Consider the following 21,252-nt stretch of genomic DNA (forward strand, 5'->3'; position numbering starts at 1 on the left):
AATATATATTTATGTTGATTACCCAGGAGGTAAAGATCAGTGATTTGAACAGATGAGTGTATTTCAAAATCCATTAATATTATTCAAATTTCTTCCAATAGTTCCATGTTAGATCTTGTGTAAATGTTAAGTACCTCTCATCTTTAAAGAAGAATTCATAGTTCCTCTCCATAGGGTAAAGTGATCTAACAAGTATTAGCATTTCCTTTGAGATCTTTGAGACAGCAGATAAATAAGCTCAATATTACAAATGCAGAATTCTTTAATGTAGAGCAGAGATGTGGAAAGCCTGTCTCCTCTGCCCTTCTCTTGGAAAGAATCTCTGTAATAATTAGCAACTGAAAAGTCTACAATCAGGAATGCAAAGACTATAAAAAGAACTTTATTTCTGTGAATTAACAAATTGCTAGGACAGAACACTCAGCATGTATTTGTAGGAAATGTGAGTTTTTCTAAAACAAACACCTTTTTTATATGGCAAAACAGCACAGAGCAGTGTGTCATCTGAAGACCTTCACCAGTGTTTACATTACAATTGCTGACACCCAGAACATAAGCAATCCATCAAACTCAGATAACATATTCATAGTATTTAATCACCAAAGAAAACATCAGTAAAACAATCCTTTCTTCAGTCACATTAATGTTGAAAAAGGAAAAGAACAAAATCAACAGACACTTTTTGGTTCCCAAAGGAGGCAGGCATTTGATTCAAATAGATTTTTGGTGGCTAGACTATGCTATGCTGGTTTTGCCTACCCAAAAAGTATGACTTCTATGGCACGATTTCCTAGAACGCATCTCCAAGTTGGCCATTCAGAGACTGGGACATCTAGAATCACCATTCACTTTCAGAGATGTTACTGTGACTTCTAAACTATTTATTCCCACCACATTTTGTTAATACTTTTCATCATGACTTTTCTGCTTTATTCTCGGACGTCCTCAGGCAAAGGATTGTCATCTCAGTGGTGTCAGAATGCTTCTGTGGTTTACAGATATCATTTGGCTGCTCTGCCTGTGAGGGCTGGTCAGTCTCTTCAGCTGTACCAACTTAGACGAATTCTTCAGATTCCATGGCATCCTTCGGATACAGTCATGCTCTGTGCAGTGGCTGTCCTGAAGTGTCCTGACAGTGCATGAGGCTGTGATTCACATACATGTGTTGTTTGCCTTCCACAGTGTAGACAAATCTACGGTGAATCCATAATGAATCTGCAATTAAACTACAATTAATGCAGTACTCTACATTGTAGGGGAACATACAGTGGTGCTTCATCCTGTCCTACAACCGAAGTGTAGGAGGGGAAATGAATATTATTTTGTGGATACTCACGTACTCATTGTATAGGAATCTCAAGAACTTAGACTAGGCATGTAACTCAGCAAAAAATAGCTGCAATGAAAAAAAACAGATTTCACCGCAAAAGTTGGAAAGTTCAGAGAGTGCAAAGACAGATAAACTACTGGACTGACTCTCTTGAACTTCTTCTATGTGAGAGAGGCCTCAATTACCCTTTTTTCCACTGAGAAGTTTCTTACTTATCTTTATAGAGTCACTTCTCAATTTTGTTTTGGTAATCTAAGCAGATTTTATACTCTGATTCTCTTACTTAAAGATATTCTCTCCACGTTTTGAGTAGCTGTTACGGTTCTTTTCAATTTATCAATATCAAAATTGCAGGCACCATATTAATTCTTATAGTCATCTCATCTGGAAATAAAACCACTTCCTTTCATTTTCTTGCTAATATTTTATTTAGAAAATCTGAAGACTCTGATTTGATTTTCACTCCATGTTATCACACTGGAAACTTAAGCTGAACTGTCACTCTGTGAACTTGGTTGTTTTTAGTTATCACTTTCCAACACGCAGTCATTTCTCTAAAGGTCTGAATTTCTTAGTTTAGATGTAGAACTTTACACCAGCTGTATTAAAATGCATTTGACTCAATAGACCTCCTTTATTAAAACCAGCTTTATGTATGGCTACCTGGGTCATTTAGTCTGAATAGGAGTCTGGGCACAGGACTACTTTAACATCTCCATTAGAAGATGATTCCTTGTGGACAATCATATTTTAAGACAGTTCTCTTTACAGTCAGTGCAATTTACATTATAGAGCTATTTTTTAATTTTAAATAGCAACTGATACTAAGTCAAACACCAGGGTTTGCTTTGTAGGATCTATTCTCCATAAACTGACTGAAATTAATCACATTCTCATTTTTAAGTCTTCGTTCATTGATTCCCTTATGAACCTTTCATTTACTTTGCTCAGGAATAGAGTTAGCCTACAGCTACCTCATATATCCTTATCTGCTTTTTTTCAGTATTAGCACATTACAGACACTTTACCAGTGTATTTCACTAGTGTATTACAGTATTTCTCAAAAATTATTGTCAGTAGCACAGATATTTTTTCAGACAACTCAGAAGATAACTTCTTAGTATTTAGGGAATGGAAAATGCTTCTTCGTCGTCATGTAGTCAATTGTACCATCTCTTCCTTGTTGAAATGTGATAGAAATATTTAATTAGGTTTTCCTTTTCTTTATCTTTTTGAACCACTTTATTATCTCCATCAACTACATTGCTTGATTTCGTATTAATACTTATCCCTTTTGTTGTACTGGAGTCTACCAGACTTCTCTTTAGCTTCCCTTATTCTCTAAATTTTAATTTATTTGTATTGACTGCTACCTGGTTTCCTTTGTCTGCTTGTTAAACGTAGACTTTATTTTTTATTGCTGCTTAGGGGAGCATCACTGCACCGCTGAGCCTGTAGATATCTGAAAATGTTTTGAGTTACAATTTTGACATAAATTACGTTGTCAGGAATGTCACCTTTAAATCAGAGGCCAGTAAAAAGTCTTTTAGCCCTGTGGAAGTCATGAGGACATTTTAGCAGGCTGCACTGCAGCATGCACCTGACACAGGATGTTTGTTCCCCAAAAGAGGATAACACTACTCATCAGCCAGAAGGGTTCTGTGGCACATGAAGTTGCCCTTTAAGTCTTGATGCTCAATGACATTGTATTGGATTAAGTAAGAGAACAGCCTGTGAAGTGGTGAATGCATATTCTTTTGCCTCTGTGAATTCACTTACACAACCTTCTTTAATAGAGGCATTGTTCATCCCAGAAAAGCCTTTATATCTTCCATCATTTTTGCTTTTCTGTTCTCTTGTTGAAAAACAGATTAGGAAATGGGGTACTTGATGCAAATCTGTGGGTGTTCCAGGTTCCAGTATAGGCTGGGAAACTACATATTAGAGAGCAGTGTAGGGGAAAGGGACCTGAGGGTCCTGGTGGACAACAGGATGACCATGAGCCAGCACTGTGCCCTTGTGGCCAGGAAGGCCAATGGCATCCTGGGGTGTATTAGAAGGGGGGTGGCTAGTAGATCGAGAGAGGTCCTCCTTCCCCTCTACTCCACCCTGGTGAGACCACATCTGGAATATTGTGTCCAGTTCTGGGCCCCTCAGTTCAAGAAGGACAGGGAACTGCTGGAGAGAGTCCAGCGTAGGGCAACGAAGATGATTAAGGGAGTGGAGCACCTCCCTTATAAAGAAAGGCTGAGGGAGCTGGGTCTCTTTAGTTTGGAGAAGAGGAGACTGAGGGGTGACCTTATTAATGTTTATAAATATATAAAGGGTGAGTGCCATGAGGATGGAGCCAGGCTCTTCTCAGTGGCAAACAATGATAGGACAAGGGGTAATGGGATCAAGCTGGAACACAAGAGGTTCCACTTAAATTTGAGAAAAAACTTCTTAGTAAGGGTGACAGAGCACTGGAACAGGCTGCCCAGGGAGGTTGTGGAGTCTCCTTCTCTGGAGACATTCAAAACCTGCCTGGACATGTTCCTGTGCGACCTCACCTAGGCGTTCCTGCTCCAGCAGGGGGAATGGACTAGATGATCTTTTGAGGTCCCTTCCAATCCCAAACATACTGTGATACTGTGATGTTCCATGCTGATATAAGCATACTGTTTCGTACTGCACCCATCCTGTTTCACAATCAAATGAAGAAAACCTCCAAAATACAAGATCAAAAGGGCTTTAGTGGGCCAGTTCATTGAGTCCTGCACAGCTGAGGCTCTCAGGTCCCAGATGTGGCTGGCAGTGGCAGTGGCTTCATGGCTTGTAACAGTGCCTTCTGCATGAATGTAAGAAATAGTGGCAGCTGTTCACAGAAACTTCTGTCTTGAGTTCTGAGTTCTTCATCATAGGAGTTTGCAATTTCTGGACAAATAGAGGTAACTGTCTAAAAAAGGTCAGTAATCAGATTTGCCCAACCCTTAAACACCTGCTGGCAAAGTTAGTGTATGCTTTTCTGTAGTTCCTTGAAACCTGCTCTTCTCTCCCCAGAAATACTGTGCAGGTTTCCTCACACTTGAACAGAGGTGACTTCTGAGTGGGCACCACTTGGCTTTCCTAATGTGTCCTCTAAAAACATGAAGAGAGACAGTGTAGCAAAGAAGAAGCCATATATCTCTAGGAAAATCTAGTTCATCCTGCACATTGCAAATTCACATAGTTAAGTAATCAGAGAGAGGGAGGTGCAAATTTAATCTTTGGTGTAATGCAATTGTATCACACCACCTCCATTTATGTTGGCAGACATAATGTCAGGCCCAGTCTTCCTGTCTTCAGAGAAGGACTTTCAGACTCCGATGTTTTGTCTGTCTCCAGCAACCTGACTGTGGAAGACTCACAGCTATGGGCTCTTCTCCAAAGCATGCTCCTCTCCAAGGCAGGTGTTGAAGAAGTGTGGGTATGGTTGGATGTGAGGTTCAGCAAACATTCATGGTGGGTCCATGGTGACTCCTGGAGGGTTGCCTGAATGGTCAAATGGGACACACCCATAGGAGCAACCAGGGGAAGACATGTTTCAGCTTTTCTTCCTGCTGGCCAGTGAAACCCATTATAGCACACCCCTACACTGTACAGCACCTCCTCCTCTCATACCTCTCCCGAAGGGAGACACTTCTCAGCCAAATTTGCGGTTTTCAGGACTAATGGTTTCTGTCTGTGGCTGTTGGAGTGTTTTGGAGTAAACCTGCAGAGGAAGTGCCAAACTCCTGACATTATAATTCTCCATGGCTAGCATTTTGTCATTTTTCAGAGGTAAAACTAGCTTCATCTTTCGTTAAGGAAAACAGGCACTTGGACTTAAAACACAGATTGGCCACTTGAGGAGCAGGCAACTTGCTGCAGTACACTTGTGCTTGAAAACCCTCCTTCTGAGAGGTGAATTTCATTTCTTTCTTTGTTGCCAGGCTAAATAGGTCTGATGTAAGAGTGGTCATTCTGCCAGTGTTATGATACACAAGCAAATGACTGTTCACCAGTTAACATCACTGTCTGCCGGGGAAACAGAAAAATGGGGATAACCAGTGGCTCCTGTGCCACCTAGAGCTTTCTCACTTCTCTTACAAAATCACAACACCCAGTATCAGGCACAGATTCCTGCAGTTCTAGTGAACAAAAACAAACTTCACAAGGCACTGTTTGCTATCAAGTGCTAAGATTTTTCTGGTTTTTTTTTTTTTTTCTTTAGCACTAACAGCAAAACTTTTGGAAATTTTTAAAATAAAACAATTTGACTCCTGTGAAACATGGGTTATCCCCTCACTTGTTAATATGCACTGCCCTCTTGTGATGAAATTTTTTTGGTGTTGTCTATCTGTTCCCTTACTGTTTTCCTTTCGTGAAGTTTTCTGTGGTGCTTGTTTGTTTGTTTGCTTGGGTTTCTCCCTCAAATCCCAGAGCTTTTGTTAGGGCTTTTTTCCTAAGCCAGAAATAATGCTTCTTACTTTTAGAAAGATGAAAGAAAAGTAGCAAAAAGATTGATCAAAATATTCTTATCCACTATTTCACTCTCTAGTACAGTTGAAATAAATCCAGATTGTTTTCCTGAATGTACAGGAATCAGATGGATATGTAGACAGCAGTTACTCTACAGTAAAATGTAGACCTAAAAGGATGAGGAAAATATTTACAGCTCATTGAAAAGGTAGTGTCTGAAGAAAGAATCATCTTGGAGGACCAGCATGCAGCAATGTACTTAGCTGCATAAACACCATCATAACAGCCTGGTGAAACAAGCAAAATCTCCCAGGTCACTGCAAAGGAAAACTACTTAATGCAGTAAACCTGATCTCCAAAACTAAGCAGAGGCAAAAGTCACTTCCCAAAGCCAAGCAGAAAGGCAAAGCCCCTCATGGCTTGAACACGATGGATGAAAAACCATCACTGCCTGGGAAGGGAGGGAGGGAGGGAGGAAGAGAAACCACCCAGAAGGGGGATGTGACACACCACCTCAGCAGGGGATGTGGTGACACAGAAGAAAGCCCAAAGGGAGACATTTTGGGTTAAGTGCCCGTTGGAAAAGAGTTGACTCCTCCTGTGTTTTGGGCAATGTGCATCAAAGATACCCAACTGTAATCCTCTTTTCCTCTGAATGTGAACAACGGACAGTGACTGTGAGTGATTCCTCCCTAATGACTGTATTGTCTTAGTCACATGGGTATAAATGAATTTGTGTGGTTTATTTCCTGGAATTAGCTACCAGATAGGTGGATACATTTCCTAACAAGTCTTACTTTGTAGAGCGTCCACAACTTAGTGAAAAGGTTGGTTTTCTTTGTTCTAGTATTTCAACTTATTAGCTTTTTTTCTTAACTAATGTTGTGGTCACCGTTGAAGGACCAAGCATGTTCTAAACAGCCTACTGTGCATTTGAGCTCTGGGCAGAATTTTCTGAATGAAAGGATCAATAGTCAGTTACTAGGTAGCTTTCACAGAAGTTGTGTGATTGAAAGGAGATTTTCAGGTAAATTAGCTGTTATTTATGTCCAAAAGAGGAACTGAATGTTATTACAATTTAAGATCAATAATTCATTAATTATGTCCAGAGCTGGGATCTTGAAAGGTTTCTTGTAGTCAGGACACCTGATGCACCACTGGCAACACTTTCAGCTATTTAAATTCTGCTGTAACTCCAAATAAGAGGAGCTGAACTGCTAAAAAAAAAATACAGTTATGGGAAGCAACAAAGCAAAACTGGTGAATGTATAACAGAAGGAATTTAGCTTCAGGCTTGAGAACGTATATTGGTATGAAGTCAAACGTCAGGACTTTCAGAATCAAAGTCATTTCTGTCACATGCTTCAGTCCATCTATGCTCATGGAGTAAGAAATGGTCTTTAGTTATGGGATTACATACTTAATAACTCCACAGTGAGTGAAAAAATACCCACAGTGTGTTATCTTGTAATTAAAGTCAACACTATGCATGATGCGCTGAGGAGAGAAGGAGGGAGAGAAAAGTAGCCAATAAAGCTGACAGAAAACCTAAATCCTGGTAATTTCTAAAGTCTGCTTGTTGGACTTTACAAACCCTGAGGGTTTGGGTTTTTTTTCCGATATTTTGTTAATGCAATGTCTCCCTAGATAAAAACAAACAAACAAACACACAAACAAACAAACACAAAACAAAAAACCAAACAAAAACTACAAACAAACAAACAAACCCAGAAAACTTATAGACTTCTGTAGGTTGAGATTTTGTGACCTTAAGTCACTGAAAATCAAAAGATAGCAGAACTCATCAAAGAAAAACTGATTTTTTATTTTGTAATAGCAGAGGAGGGAATATTTTTCCTGACCTTATCTTTAATATGACCAAATCACATTTTCCAAAACATCCAAAACCATAGATCCCAAGGCAAGCATCCCACCTGGGAAAAATGTAGAGAAACTGTAGGAATGATTGTCTGAGGGGAAGTATCAGGTTATCACAAACAGAGATTGAGGTGTCTGCCATGAAGAATAAGCAAAGGATTCAGTAAAAATCTTAATGTGGCCACGTTTAGAGATAGTCCACTTGAAAGCTTAGTTTAATCCAACTTCTACAAAGCCAGATGACTATTATTGTCCTGCTCATTTCCTTAGATGCTGCAGGGTTCAAAATAGATTCTTCAGTGTCAAGGAATATGAAAAGAAAAGGAGCATCAAACCAGAAGCATCTCAGTGTCATCTGTCACAGATGTGGTCCAGCAACCAGCCTGCTGGGCTACAGGCTGGGCGTGGGAGCACAAACTGTTGAGAAAACAGCTGTGCACAACACTGCACTTCTCCTTGGCTTGTGAAGTACCTGAAGTTGGCTGACAGCACTCAGTATTTTCCAGGTTTTCTTTTCATTGAGGTGTTTCTCCTCCCCTCTCCCTGCCAATTCTGGGAAAAGAGCCTTTCCACAGGTATTTGCAAGAGTCACTGCTTGGAAGCTCCTTATCACAAATGCTGAGAAAAATAAGGAAGAGACCTATACAGCCAGAACTTGAGTATACCAAACCCTATAACCTGCATATTTCCATTCCTCCTGTTACCTTAGGGATTGTTCAGGACCAGAGCATCCTCACTGTCATGAGGAACATAATTAAGATGAGCCTGGGAGATCTGCCATGTTCTTGCCTCCTTAAGTCTCTGACCCTTTGGAACTAGATATCCTTGTAAACAGGAGCATGGATCCAGTTTGAGATGAGGATATGCTACTGCATAAGGTGGGTTTAACTGCAGAACATAAGATAAATGTGCAGCCAACACCCCTTCTGCTATAAAGACCTAGTAGCAAGTATATGAAAAAATCTTTAGAGGTTCACTCCAAAAATACTTTGAAGAAATCCCTGAACTGCATGTGAACTTCATTCTGTTGAATCTGCAGAGCGGAACTGGAATGGTCGTGAGAACAATCTCAGTCCAGAAATCTCTGCTACTTCCCACTTTCAGGAGTGCTGACAGACTTTCTGTGTTACTTTGACATATCAGCAGCTAAGGGTGAAGGGAATGACCCCAGCTTTTTCTCAAAATCCACAGCAAAACTGAACTGAAACAAGACAAAAATAGCTATGTGTATTTTCCTCCCCAGTTTTCTAGGCACGTTGCAAAACAAAACACTCAAGCTGGTGAAAGCTCAAAATCTCATTTCTGTGAGGTTCTCTGAAGTGGGATAAAACCAAAACATAAACAATAAACTCCCATTCAGAAAGCTACACGTTTGGGGAGCCAACCATCAGGAACAGCACTGGTGTGAGGAGAGAAAGAGGCACCTGCCTCTTTCCCATTTTGCCACCAGGCTGGGGCTGGCAACCCTGTGCTTGACGCCACCTCCCAAACTCATTGCAAGGTGGTAGAGCTGGCAGCCAGATCTCCATGTGGGGAGCTGAGCGCTGGGTTCGGCTTTTCCCACTGAGGGCTTTCATGTCCTCTGGCTCTGCCTGCGCACAGGGAGCTGCCTCCCACCCCCAGAACCTGGGGATGCTGTGCTGCCATGGGGAAGGGAGCTTGGGAGAGGTTGCCATACCAGCTCAGAAACAGCTCCTGAGGTGTGAGGTAGAGCAGTTGTTGCTTCCATTTTAATTTCTCTGACAGCTTATAAAAAACCCCGCATATTTGGAGAGAAAGGATTCCAAGAGAAAATTCCCAACCAGCCCCATTACAAGCTGCTCTTGATGTAAACTTAGCCTGGGAACAGAGAAGTAGGACCATGCATTTCTCTTTCCACTGCTGGTTTGTAAAACTCCCAGCAGCTTTTTTTCAATGCCAATATTAGCACTGCCCTCATATCCCTACAGTCAGCAGAGAGGCCATGAGTGATAAAATGGGAAAATAACATTTTTTTCTATAGTGTTAGCTAGGAAGTACTAATTTCTTCCCCATTAATTCTTGATGGCTTGGTAGGAAAGGGCATCTCTTAACAGCCTGGCCGAGTTCATTATCTGGAGCAAACCTGCAGTGAGGCAAGGCTGCCTGGTGCCAAGCATGGGTCTACCCTAATCACCATGGCAGATGTCACCCTGCAAGAAGAACTGGGCAGCAATTATGGCCCTGCAAAGAGCACACGTGCACTGAAGGTGTGGAACGGGTTACTGTCCTCTCTCTGTTTCTTCATTCACTGTTTAGAGTTTATAAAGTACAATTAATTTTTTTGGAGTAGATTAGAATTTTATGTCATTTAGGACCTCAATGAATAAAAAGAACAAGAAGTCCTCTTCCAAAAGTACAGAAAGAAGAACGACAACATCCTGGCTTCAGTTCAAGTTCAGGTTTTGTTTTCCAGAAACTCTCTGGCTAACAAGTATCGAGAGACATGCTGAGAAGCTGGTGGGACTTGTGGCACGATGCTGCTACTTGTTTTTTTTGCTGATGAGGCTCAAGCTCTGTGACCCTGGGCACCCACCTGCACTCACTGGTGACAACCTTGGTGCTCAGGAACAGAAAGTCACATTTATTCCAACATATGCACAACTTGATCCTCTCTTAAACCCCACTCTCAGTGGGCTGTGACACAAGCCTGGGGCTGGGCATGGCAATGGCGATGGGTTGGGCTGGTGGCCTCCAGTGGCCATTCTTACCCTGTGTTCCAGGGTGTCAGGTCTCACTCTCCCATCAGTGCCACCTCATGCTGTGGTGGGTGCCATGGATGCAGAAGTGTGAATCCCCTGCCTGGCACAGCAAAAGTCTGGCTGCTCTCATGGGACTGTCAGCTTGCCACACCACTTCAGCCCACTATTTCCTGCTGGGATGGACATACATTTCTGATTTGACTGTCACAGGTTCCCTGTGTCACCCCACTGGCACATAGGCAAGCACCTGAGAGAAAAGTGCATATGGGGAGTGAGCCATTGCGCAGTATTTCTAGCAAAACATTTTGTGGTTGGGGGTATGATGAGAGTAACACATCCCCTAAGGCTTTTCTAAAGGACTTTCCTCTCCGGATTTGTGGGCAGAGGAATGCATACCTGTCACCTTTACCACCACAGATCCTCTCCTGGCATTCTCCACCCACTCACTCTGGCCCCCATGGTGTTCACATCAGTGTTTCCCCAGGCTGCCCAGCTCCGCTGTCCCCAGCATGCGGAGGGTGAAAAATATTTCCTGAATCAGCCTTTCCTTTGCACATTGCAGTGAGCCTTTGGGAGTACACAATCTTCTCTGAAGCGTTTTTCTTATCCTGTGATGAGAAGAGGTGGAGTGACGTGGGGGACTGCTCACACCTCTCCAATCAGCTTTCTATTTTTCAACCTTGCACATGTTTCCTGGGCTTGTCGGCATTTTCCTATGAGTAAGCTGTTACCACACCGACCCAACAGGCTTTCTGCTTAATGCCTGGGCCTTGAGCGGGAAAGGGGTGCTGAGGCATTTGGTAACAAGTGGGTACAGTGGTGGGAAGGTGTGAAAGATGGTTCCTAAAGCTGCAGTGGCAGAACTTGAAGCTACTTTGTACACCCGAAAGCATGAGGGTTAAAGTGAGAAACCTCTGCCTGCCCCAGTCCACTGTTACGAGTACTGCACCACGCTTCATGCTCTATTTGCATAAACCCACGTGTCAAAATATGAGCTGAGTTCACCCCATCCCTACATAATATCTTCCACTCATTAACCAGTTTAAACGTGGCATGGTTTTTACACAGTATATTATTCCAAAAGCCATGAGCAATCTTTCTCAAAAATAGCTCTCTACAATCAATCCAGGAGCATGCATTGAGGACACTGTACACTTTTCAGTATCCACTTTCACATGGGAGTAGTTTCCACTATGAGGTCCCCTTGCTGCTTGCTCTGCTACAACCCAATGCAATACCCACCGGGGAGACAGATAGGTTGCAGGTCGCAGTAATTTATATATGTATATAATATATATATGTATTTAAAATTCTATCTAAGGGAACAGATCTTGTACTAGCAGAGAGGATGCAGTTTGACTACCTCTGAGAAAGGTGAGGAACCAGAAAGTGACAATAGCACTTTCTGGAGCAGGCCAGTCACTTCCCAACCCAAAGTGCTGTCTTTCAGAGATCTTTCTACTAAATCTGTGGCTGTCAGTGAGCTGACACCTCACTGAGCAATGCCACACTCCTGACAGCAATGAACAGCCTTCTGCTCCTGAAGTCACACAGAGGAAATGGACAGGACGGTGCCCAGAATGTGTTTTTACTGGGAAAAAACTTACTTTCATCTGATGTTGATTTTACAGGCAGACTGCCCTTCCCCACAGGCAAAGTGGGGCAAACACACCACAGCTCCCCACTGGGGAAGCCGTTGATTCTATCTGTGGAAGACAGTGCTGTTTATACTCCTCAACTTATTTTTTCCTGTATTTTTGTGTAAAAGAGCAATGAGTGTCTCTGTCTATATCAGTAGGGATAACCTAGCACCACTAATAAAAAATGAAACAAGCAGAGCTGTTTTGTTATCAGCTATATTTATACATTTTATTGAAACTTGCAGCATTAAAAATGCTACCCTAGTGCAATGGAGGGGGGTGAAAAATTATGTACCTTTCAAACACAAAAAGAATAGCAATTTTATGGGCACCCATTCTGTTATTTCAAATAAGCAAAACAAATTTCAAATGAAAAACAATAGTAAGAATAGGCTGATTAAATAAGTAGGCAAGAATTTTACCTACCAACTGGCACTCTATGAGACAGTGATGATCACCCATGTGTAGCCCAGTTGCCTTCAGAGGACATCATATGTGCAATCAACAACCTTTCCCATGAAGACTTCCATCCAAGGCTGGGTTTCACTGCCCCAGTGCAAGTCCAGAGACAGACAGATTGCCTGTAGAGTAAAATACTGGCAGTTATCAGCAGGAGCTGATGAACTTGGCTCTTGCACCTTCATGAATCAGGGCAGATTCTGCCCTATGTCTTGAAGTGAAGGACTTCCATGCTCCTAAAGTTTCAGGGTGTTTCATGGCTCTTCCATTCTGAATAAAGATATCCATGACCATTTATCAGGGTAAATTGGTCTCCAAGAACTTTTGAATAAGGTAATGTAATAACAAAAAATAATTTAGGGAAAAAATACTGAGACTACATATTAAAGTCATCAAAGACTGCACTGTTACACCTTCACTCACATACCGCTACAGTCTTGACCTCCCTCCAGACTGTGAAAGGAAAAAAGAAAAACATCAGAGCAGAAAGTCTTTGAGGCACAATATAATAATTTATACTCTATGCTAACTTGAGTTTTGGCCAGAAAGAAGTCATCAAAGTGAGGCCTCTCTAATGGGTTTGCAAACAATGACTAGATCAACTCCTTCTTAGATCATGAATAAATCATGGCAAATAAATCACTACGAATCTGTTAAGTATGTGATGAATCCTAGAAGAAACAGGATTATCTTCAGCGGATACATTTAGGTTAAGAGAGCACAAGCAAGATTTGTATTTAGTTTTCTTAGACTTTATTAGGTTACCTCCATAAATCTCGACAACTTTCTCCGTCCAGGTAGGCTCGACACAAGAATGAGTAATGGAAGAACAGTCAGGGGAGGTCAGCTCAATGATCCACCTGGGGAGCATCATGCTGCCAACAGCAGAAGCCTGTGTGAGAGCACAGAAATGGGGAAAGTGCAGAAGAATCTCATCTAGCTTCCAGCAGTCAGGAGTGTGGAACCTCCCTAAGGCAGAGCTGCACCCCAGCAATGACATATAGGACCAAATCTCCATTTATTTGTCTTGCCCTGGAGCAGCATCTTCACATTTGTGGTTCCCAGAGCACCAAGTGGCAGGGATAAAAACCCCACCTCTTGCTCCACACTGCTCATGTCCACAGGCCTCTGTCATGACTGTAGTTTTTCTAGACTGAGGAGAATCTGGGGCTTTAGGTCTCCAGCAGTGGGAGCCACCCCGTATCTCTGTAGGATGCTTCCAGTCATCCTCTTTCCTTTTTTTTAATTTTTTCCCTGTGAAATGGCATTATCAGAGCTGCATGAAGTATTTAAGATTCACATGTACCATGGTTTTATTCACTGACAAAATGAAATGCACCATTTTTTGATCTACACTTTTCTTAAGAAGTCTTAACGTTCCATTCGCTTTTTAACAGCTCCTGAATGTTGACATAAATGTTCAGAGAACTTTCCACAGTGAGGTCAAAGCCACTTTCCTGAGTGGCAGCAATTCAGGCCCATAATCCGGTACATATTTTTGTCTTAAGTAGGCTGTTCAGTGCTTATCAGCCTTTTTTATTTCTTATCAGCCTCTCAGATTTTTTGCTTATTACTTTGTCATTCAGCACCATGAAATATTTTTGCACGTCTCGGAAGTCAGGTTCAGGTTCAAGCATTCTAAATAATTTGGTGTCATCTGCAACTTTTGTCACCCACTATCCCCGCCTGTCTCCAGGTCACTCTGCATTTCAGAAACAGGGTGAGTTCCAGTAAACCTCTGTGGGGTCCCGCTAGCAGTCTCTTTGCTTCAGGAAAAATTATTTTTCTGCCTCCTGACCCCGATTTCTGAAATTCTGGAAGACCAATTTTTATCATGGGATACAATTTTGAGGGCCGCCTGTAGCATATGATTCAACTCTGCTCAGAGGGAGCTGCCCTGGTGCCTGTGGGAACCGTGAAATGGCTGACTTAGATTTTTCAGACAGCTTTGTAAAGCCCAGCAGCTATATTTGAATTCTGCAGTCACTGGTGGTGTTCCCCAGGGGTCAGTGTTGGGTCCAGTCCTGTTTAACATCTTTATTGATGGTTTAGATGAGGGGATTGAGACCATCATCAGCAAATTTGCTGATGACACCAAGTTGGGAGGGAGTGTCGACCTGCTGGAAGTCAGGAGGGCTCTGCAGAGGGATCTGGATAGACTGGAAAAATGGGCTGATTTCAGTGGGATGAAGTTCAATAAGGCCAAGTGCTGGGTGCTGCACTTTGGTCACAACAACCCCCTGCAGCGCTACAGGCTGGGCGCAAGTTGGCTGGAGAGCAGTCAGACAGAAAGGGACCTGGGGTTACTAATTGACAGGAAGCTCAACATGAGCCATCAGTGTGCCCAGGTGGTCAAGAAGGCCAACGGTATCCTGTCCTGTATCAAAACCAGCGTGGTCAGCAGGACAAGGGAAGTGATCCTTCCCCTGTACTCTGCATTGGTGAGGCCACACCTGGAGTATTGTGTTCAGTTCTGGGCCCCTCAGTTCAGGAAAGACATTGAAGTGCTGGAGCGGGTCCAGAGAAGAGCAACACGACTGGTGAAGGGACTTGAACATAAGACCTATGGGGAGAGGCTGAGGGAGCTGGGGTTGTTTAGTCTAGAGAAGAGGAGGCTTAGTGGTGACCTCATCAGACTCTATAACTACCTGAAGGGAAGTTATAGCCAGGTGGGGATTGGTCTCTTCTCCCAGGCAGTTAGCAATAGGACAAGGGGGCATGGGCTTAAACTCTGCCAGGGGAAATTTAGGCTGGATATTAGAAAGAAATTCTTTACAGAGAGAGTGGTCAGGCATTGGAATGGCCTGCCCAGGGAGGTGGTGGACTCGCCATCCCTGGAGGTTTTTAAACTGAGATTGGACATGGCACTTAGTGCCATGATCTAGTAAGCGGACTAGAGTTGGACCAAGGGTTGTACTCGGTGATATCTGAGGTCTTTGCCAACCCAGTCGATTCTGTGATTCTGTGATTCTGTGATTCTGTGAAATACGACTGCAGACATACGCCTTTAAAAAGTCAGACCACCCAGTGTGCAGCTGTCCAATGTCTGGGAGAAGCCCACTTCTGCCCTGCTATGGAGATGTGCACACGTGCACATGTGTTGGTAAGTGCAGGGTACAGTCATTGCTCTGATTTTGAACAGGGAGCTTGAGCATTGGGAAAATGCCTCGTCTGAAGTGCCAGGCTGCATGTTTAAGCAGCAGACTTGCCTGAGTCAGCACAGCAGGATCGACCCTTTCATGCACAGATAAGCAGTTTCTCCTGGTTGCAAATCAATTCTGCTCACCTTCAGCAGGAACTGGTGATTTCTGTCACTTGTTCTCAGGGCCATGGAGAAAATTTAGGCTTATTTTTTTTTTCTCTTTCTGTTTGATTCAGTGCTTGTCTGTTTCTCGGGAAGATCCTTTTAAAAACGAGGACTTGCAGTTTGAGTTAATAACACTTCTGTCTGTATCTCATTTCGTAAAAAAAAACCCCAGACTTTCTCTGCAAAACATGGGGGGAAACCTGTATAAAAAACAGGAAGTGCCTTCAGACTGCTGCACCCGCTGGCTTGGCTCTCCAAGGCCTCACCATACAGTGAGGCACTGAGGATTAGGCTTATTCTGTCCTGCCCAAGGCTTTTCCTAACACCATACGTCCAATCTGTCTTCTGAAATCAGATAAATCGTAAGAGTATGTTGTACAAATTAGTTATTTGACTGACGGCAACAGCCAGAGGAGCCCTAGGACTGTCTCATGTCCCCCTGTGCTGGTTGCTCTTCAAAGACAGAAGTGGTTGTGTCCTGCCCTGATGGGGTATGCAGGAGAGGAAATACATGAAAGAGAGAGGTACAAGGTGGCAGAAGGTCCCCACACTACTCCAAGAATGACTTAATCTTCAAATGGTTCTTCAAATGCAGCATAAGGCAAAGCTGCCGTCATGGATTTCAGTATGCACAAAGCTGGAGGTCAGCTGTGGATTTAATTCCCTCCCTAGGCATCTTGGAACAAACACAAGACGGCTCTTTTGCACAGGGCTGGAAGGTGGTCAGTGCTGAGTGGCAACTCCTATGCTCACCGCAGTTTATCATCCTGCTCAATGTGTGCACACATGCTTTCTCTATAATGATGCTCTTTGGGCCTCATTTGCTGAGGTTTTCAGTGCCTTCACTTCCTCTGGCTTCAGTGCTTGATACCTCCAGAAAAACAAATAATACATAACATTTTGGCTGTCTTACAGGTAATATATAAAAAAAAGCTTCATCATGCATGAAATTTCACTCCTGTTCTCCATCTTTCCACACCGATCCACACCATTTCCCATACCCCAAGTCAAGAGCTGTCTTACCTCTAGGGGTATGTGAGTGGCTTTTGATGCACACAGCTCTGCAGAGAATGCAGAGCATCTCATAGGGTGCAGGTCTGCTCCACTGCTGTTGCTTCCTTTAGGGAAGATAATACTGTCACTGAAGGTCTCCATTCAGTTTTTGTTTCATGCTGACATTTTGAAAAATTAATTGGAAATACTGTATGCAGCCATTGATAGATAGGTTAAAGCACAAGCTGAAACATTAGCTGAGATGAAGTTCTACCAATAGGCAACTGAAAATAGGCATATGGACAGATGGTGCCAATTGATTTAACTACAACTGTGATGTTTAACAGGGTAGAAAATACAAGTAAAAAGCTAATGGGATCTGTGTCCTAGTTAGACCAGCTTCTTATTTAACTTGCTGGCAGTAATCATTGCCAATAAATTCCAGTTAAAACAATGACAGAAAAGATGAACTGTTTTGTTAGGATTTGGAAGGAAAACTGGTAAAGGTGTAGGCCTTAAAAAACAACAACAAACATACACATTTATGCATATCTAGAATATTTAAAATAAATAGCTTATTGGTATATACTAGCATATATATCACATATATCATGCATGTCATATACAGCATAAGTGTGTTGCCATTGTATTATCAATATGCACTTATATAGAGAGATAGGTTTAATTTATATTTCAAGCCACAGGGATCAAAACAGAACAGAAGATGGGGATAGGCTGGGAATTGGTCATCGGTTGGTGAGCAGTTGTATCACGCATCACTGACTTTGTACGCATATTGTTGTTGTTGTTGTTGTTTTTGGGTTTTTTTTCCTCGTTTGCTGTCTTATTAAATTGTTTCTATCTCAGTCCACTAATTTCTCTCTTTCTTTCAAGTCTCTCCCCCATCCCATTTGTGTGGGCAGTGAGTAAGCAGCTGTGTGGTCCTAGTTGCTAGCTGGGGTTAAACCATGACAATCCTTTGTGGTACCCAACATGGGGCGAGAAGGGGCTAAGATTCAATGCTTTCACTGCCACCACCTGAGTTTGATTACCAGGCAGGGGACGAGCTCAAAGGGTTGAGATAATGGCAGATCTTCATGCCTCAGGAGCCATCTAGAGGTGTTAAAGCAGATTGCAGTCATTATATTGGTTTAATAGGTGCTGTTCACAATGTTGTCTTATTGGCTCTCAGAATTGTGTTCTGTGATACCCTACTTGCTGTGAACACATTTTATCAGTATTTATGTGCAGTTCATCACCTCTAAAAGTTGGCTTAAAGTAATTGCTTTGTTGTGCTGCATAGCACTGGCCTATGTACTCATATTTAAGTCAATGGGGTATCTATATTGATCATTGCTGTATCTCAGGAGGCCTCCAGCAGAAACTAATACCAATTGCACCGTTTGGGTTTTTTCAATTGGAAGAGCCAACCTGAGGAAGAGCCATCTAATATTAAACAACTGTCTACCTTGCCTGATGTCTCAGAGGACCCTTCTGTTGTGGGATTGCTGAAGGTCAAAGACCAGCAAGTGCTGATTGCTACCATGATGGTGCTTCACTGGCAGCAATATCACATCAACCAAAACTCTCTGATTTCCATCCATAAGCTGATTTGTCAACTGGAGAGCTAAGGAGTGATCAGTAAGACTCTTTCACCCTTTAACCATCCCATATGGCCAGTGACAAAGTCCAGTGGAGACTAACAGTAGACTGTTGTGACTGCCCTTTCTCTGTCCATATTCTTCAGCAGACAATTTGTTCTCTTCAGTGAATTTCTGCTTCTAACCTTTACGGCTGCTCACATTGAGGGGAGAAAAGTGAAACCCCTGCTCAGCAGCAGGGTACCTGCCAGGCAAGCTGAATGTGAGGTGAGAAATACTCTGAGCCATTTCACCAGCAGCACTACAAGTGAAACCTGGTGCCCAGCATGGCTTTCCCTGGTATCTAACTCCTCTTCAGTGGGGCCTAATAGAGTTTCTCTTCTCTTCCAAGCCCCTCATGTTTCATGAGAGCTCTGCCATGCCATCAAATCTGGATGAAACTGATAATCAGTGCTAATATTAGGGTGAGACCAACAGTGAGAAACATGCTGACCGACAGAATAGATGTAAGCTTTGTTTCCCTGGGGAAGTGGGCTTAGGAATAGAGCAGGAGCTATGACTGGCATATTTAATGATGGAAAACAGTCTTTAATTTTAAAATGGAAAAATGACAAAAAAAACAGTACTCTGTAACTGAGATTTCCTTGACTATGAACAAACCACACCAGTACTTTGTTCTGTCTGTTCCTGATGGATGTTGTCTGCATGAAGCCAAAAGTGAGGAACACTTGGGCGTCTGGAAAAACAGCTCCATTCTCCCAATCCATGGGCAGTGGGGAGCACACAGTCCCCCACACTGGTGTTGTGCATGTGAGCACAGAAGCAAAAAGGTGGTTTCTGGCCCCATTGGAGGTTGTTATTTATCCTCCTTGTGTCCTCTCTGTGCCTCTCTGAGCTCGAGATTGTCAGCAGACCTGCTGCCCAGCGTAAGTAAACCACATTTCTTGGGAGGAGAAGGACAAGTTCTATGCACCCCACCTGATGGGAAGCATGGGAACATTGTGGTGTCCCAACTCACCAGTAAATACAGCCAGGCTTTGTGTGAGAAGGTCATCATTGACTATTGTATACAGATTCGGAGGAAATTAGCTCCTTGCAAAGCAAAGGATCATCAGGAATGAAGAGTCAGGAAGGGATCTCCTAGGAAAAATGCTCTCAAGTGACCCTCAGGCAGTGTAAGTTACTTGTCTCTGATCAGAGCAGGCTTTGAAGAGCTAAAGGTCAGCCTTTAGAGAGATGGTCAATTTCTTTTTAGTCAACAAATTATGGCAATGATAAATACATTATTGCTATTAATTCCATAAGGAAAGTCCTCTTTGTCTGCAACACACTGGCACGTCTTAAGCAATCACAGCATTCATCTCAACCAGAGAGAGTGAGCTGGATTTTCTCTTTTTTTGTCTTTATCCACAACTGTTTCACACCTTCTCAGACACATCAGCTCAGAGCTGCTGAGGGTAAACTGCAGAAACACAAGATAGAACAGGTTTGGTAAAACCTGTGGTGATTGCAAACATCAACCTGTCTTTGCAGCCCCACTGCAAATTGCCTGTGGGGCAGGCAGCCTAAAAACAAACCCACATTTTTTGCGTGAACAGGTTAAGCTGGGCATGGAAGTCCCTGAGTCTGAGCACACGAAGAACCCAGGCTGCTCTTCTCATGGTTCCCCTGGGTGAGCAGGGTTCCCTGCTGCTGCAGCAGCACAGGGCAAGGGGCTGTGAAGTCAGTGTTTGCAGAATATTCAGCATTTTATGTGCAATTTCTCCTCCTCACTGGCTGCGTTTAGTGCTCACAGAGGGTATTGTGTTCAGACAAAAGTCTAGGAATTGCAGGTTCTGAGGAAAAGCTGGAAAACCAGTAATTTACAGCAACTGGATGTGGGAGCACACACAGAAAACATGCCTCTCCTCCTAGGATGTGCTATGGATTTCTGTAAGTGAAAAAACAACACCTGCCTTGCAGACCGCCCAGGCTTCTACAGCCATCATCAAAGAAAACTACATCCCACACAGCCCATCCCCATCACTTCCCATACAGGTTTTAAGGTACCATTTGTTGTTTCTGACTGTTCAGGCTTGGGCTGTCAGATGTGAGACTCTTAGCAAAAGTCTGCAGTGTGCTAGGTAGGGGTTTCAAAAGGATGACACACAGAAAACCTCACAAATATTTAGAGCCTGATTTGCAGTGATTTTGATGGGGTTTCTACTTCCTAATAATGTTTTGTAGGGTTTCGATACAAATGACACGGAGGGATTTACTCTGCCACCTTCCAGCAAGATTTATTCTCTGCAAAAAGGCAGGTCAAAAACGTTCCATCAAAAGCATACTTTTTTGAAGATAAACTGAAACTTTATTTAAAATAAATATTTCCAAAAATGCTTCTTTTTCTTTGAACATTTTTGCTTTTCATTGAAACAGCGATGCTAGAAACTCCCAAAATTTTCAGCAGTTTGTGGTGAGGGAAAATGGTTACCAGCTGCTAAAAACAAAACAAAAACCAAAACAACACAACACAAAGCAAAACAAACCAAAACAAATAACTTCTGAACATTTTAAATATGCAGAGCTTTTCAGGAAAAGGCAATGTTTCCAATGGAAAATTCTAATTAAAACAACGTTCATCTCATTGGCAAACCCTTCTGCAGAAACTCTCTCTTTCTGATATGACACAATCTTTATATTTCCCATCCAGGAGAGTGTGTTAGGAAACTCCAGCCAGTGCTTCGCAGAGGAACAAGCTTTCCTTGAATTATTTAAGGTAATGTCCTGGCACAGACCTGACAGTTTGTGGGTTTTGTGTGAGTAGTAGTTTCAAAAAATGACACCTGCAGCTTCAACAACGCAC

The 21,252-nt window shown here is 42.7% G+C and overlaps 1 long non-coding RNA gene across 1 annotated transcript in view; it reads right to left on the bottom strand.

Annotated features, from left to right (window-relative positions):
- Positions 1-366: 366 nt before the first annotated feature.
- The window catches only part of LOC135578149 (uncharacterized), a 72,182-nt gene continuing 51,296 nt past the window's right edge, over positions 367-21,252 (bottom strand). Inside the window, exons 2-3 of the long non-coding RNA XR_010469494.1 lie at positions 16,837-16,931; positions 367-16,684 (exon numbers count right to left, since the gene is read on the bottom strand). This is a non-coding gene — a long non-coding RNA (uncharacterized LOC135578149). The remainder of the gene's footprint in view (positions 16,685-16,836; positions 16,932-21,252) is intronic.

The sequence above is a fragment of the Columba livia genome, chromosome 1 (assembly GCF_036013475.1).
Source record: "Columba livia isolate bColLiv1 breed racing homer chromosome 1, bColLiv1.pat.W.v2, whole genome shotgun sequence".
Classification (NCBI taxonomy): domain Eukaryota; kingdom Metazoa; phylum Chordata; class Aves; order Columbiformes; family Columbidae; genus Columba; species Columba livia.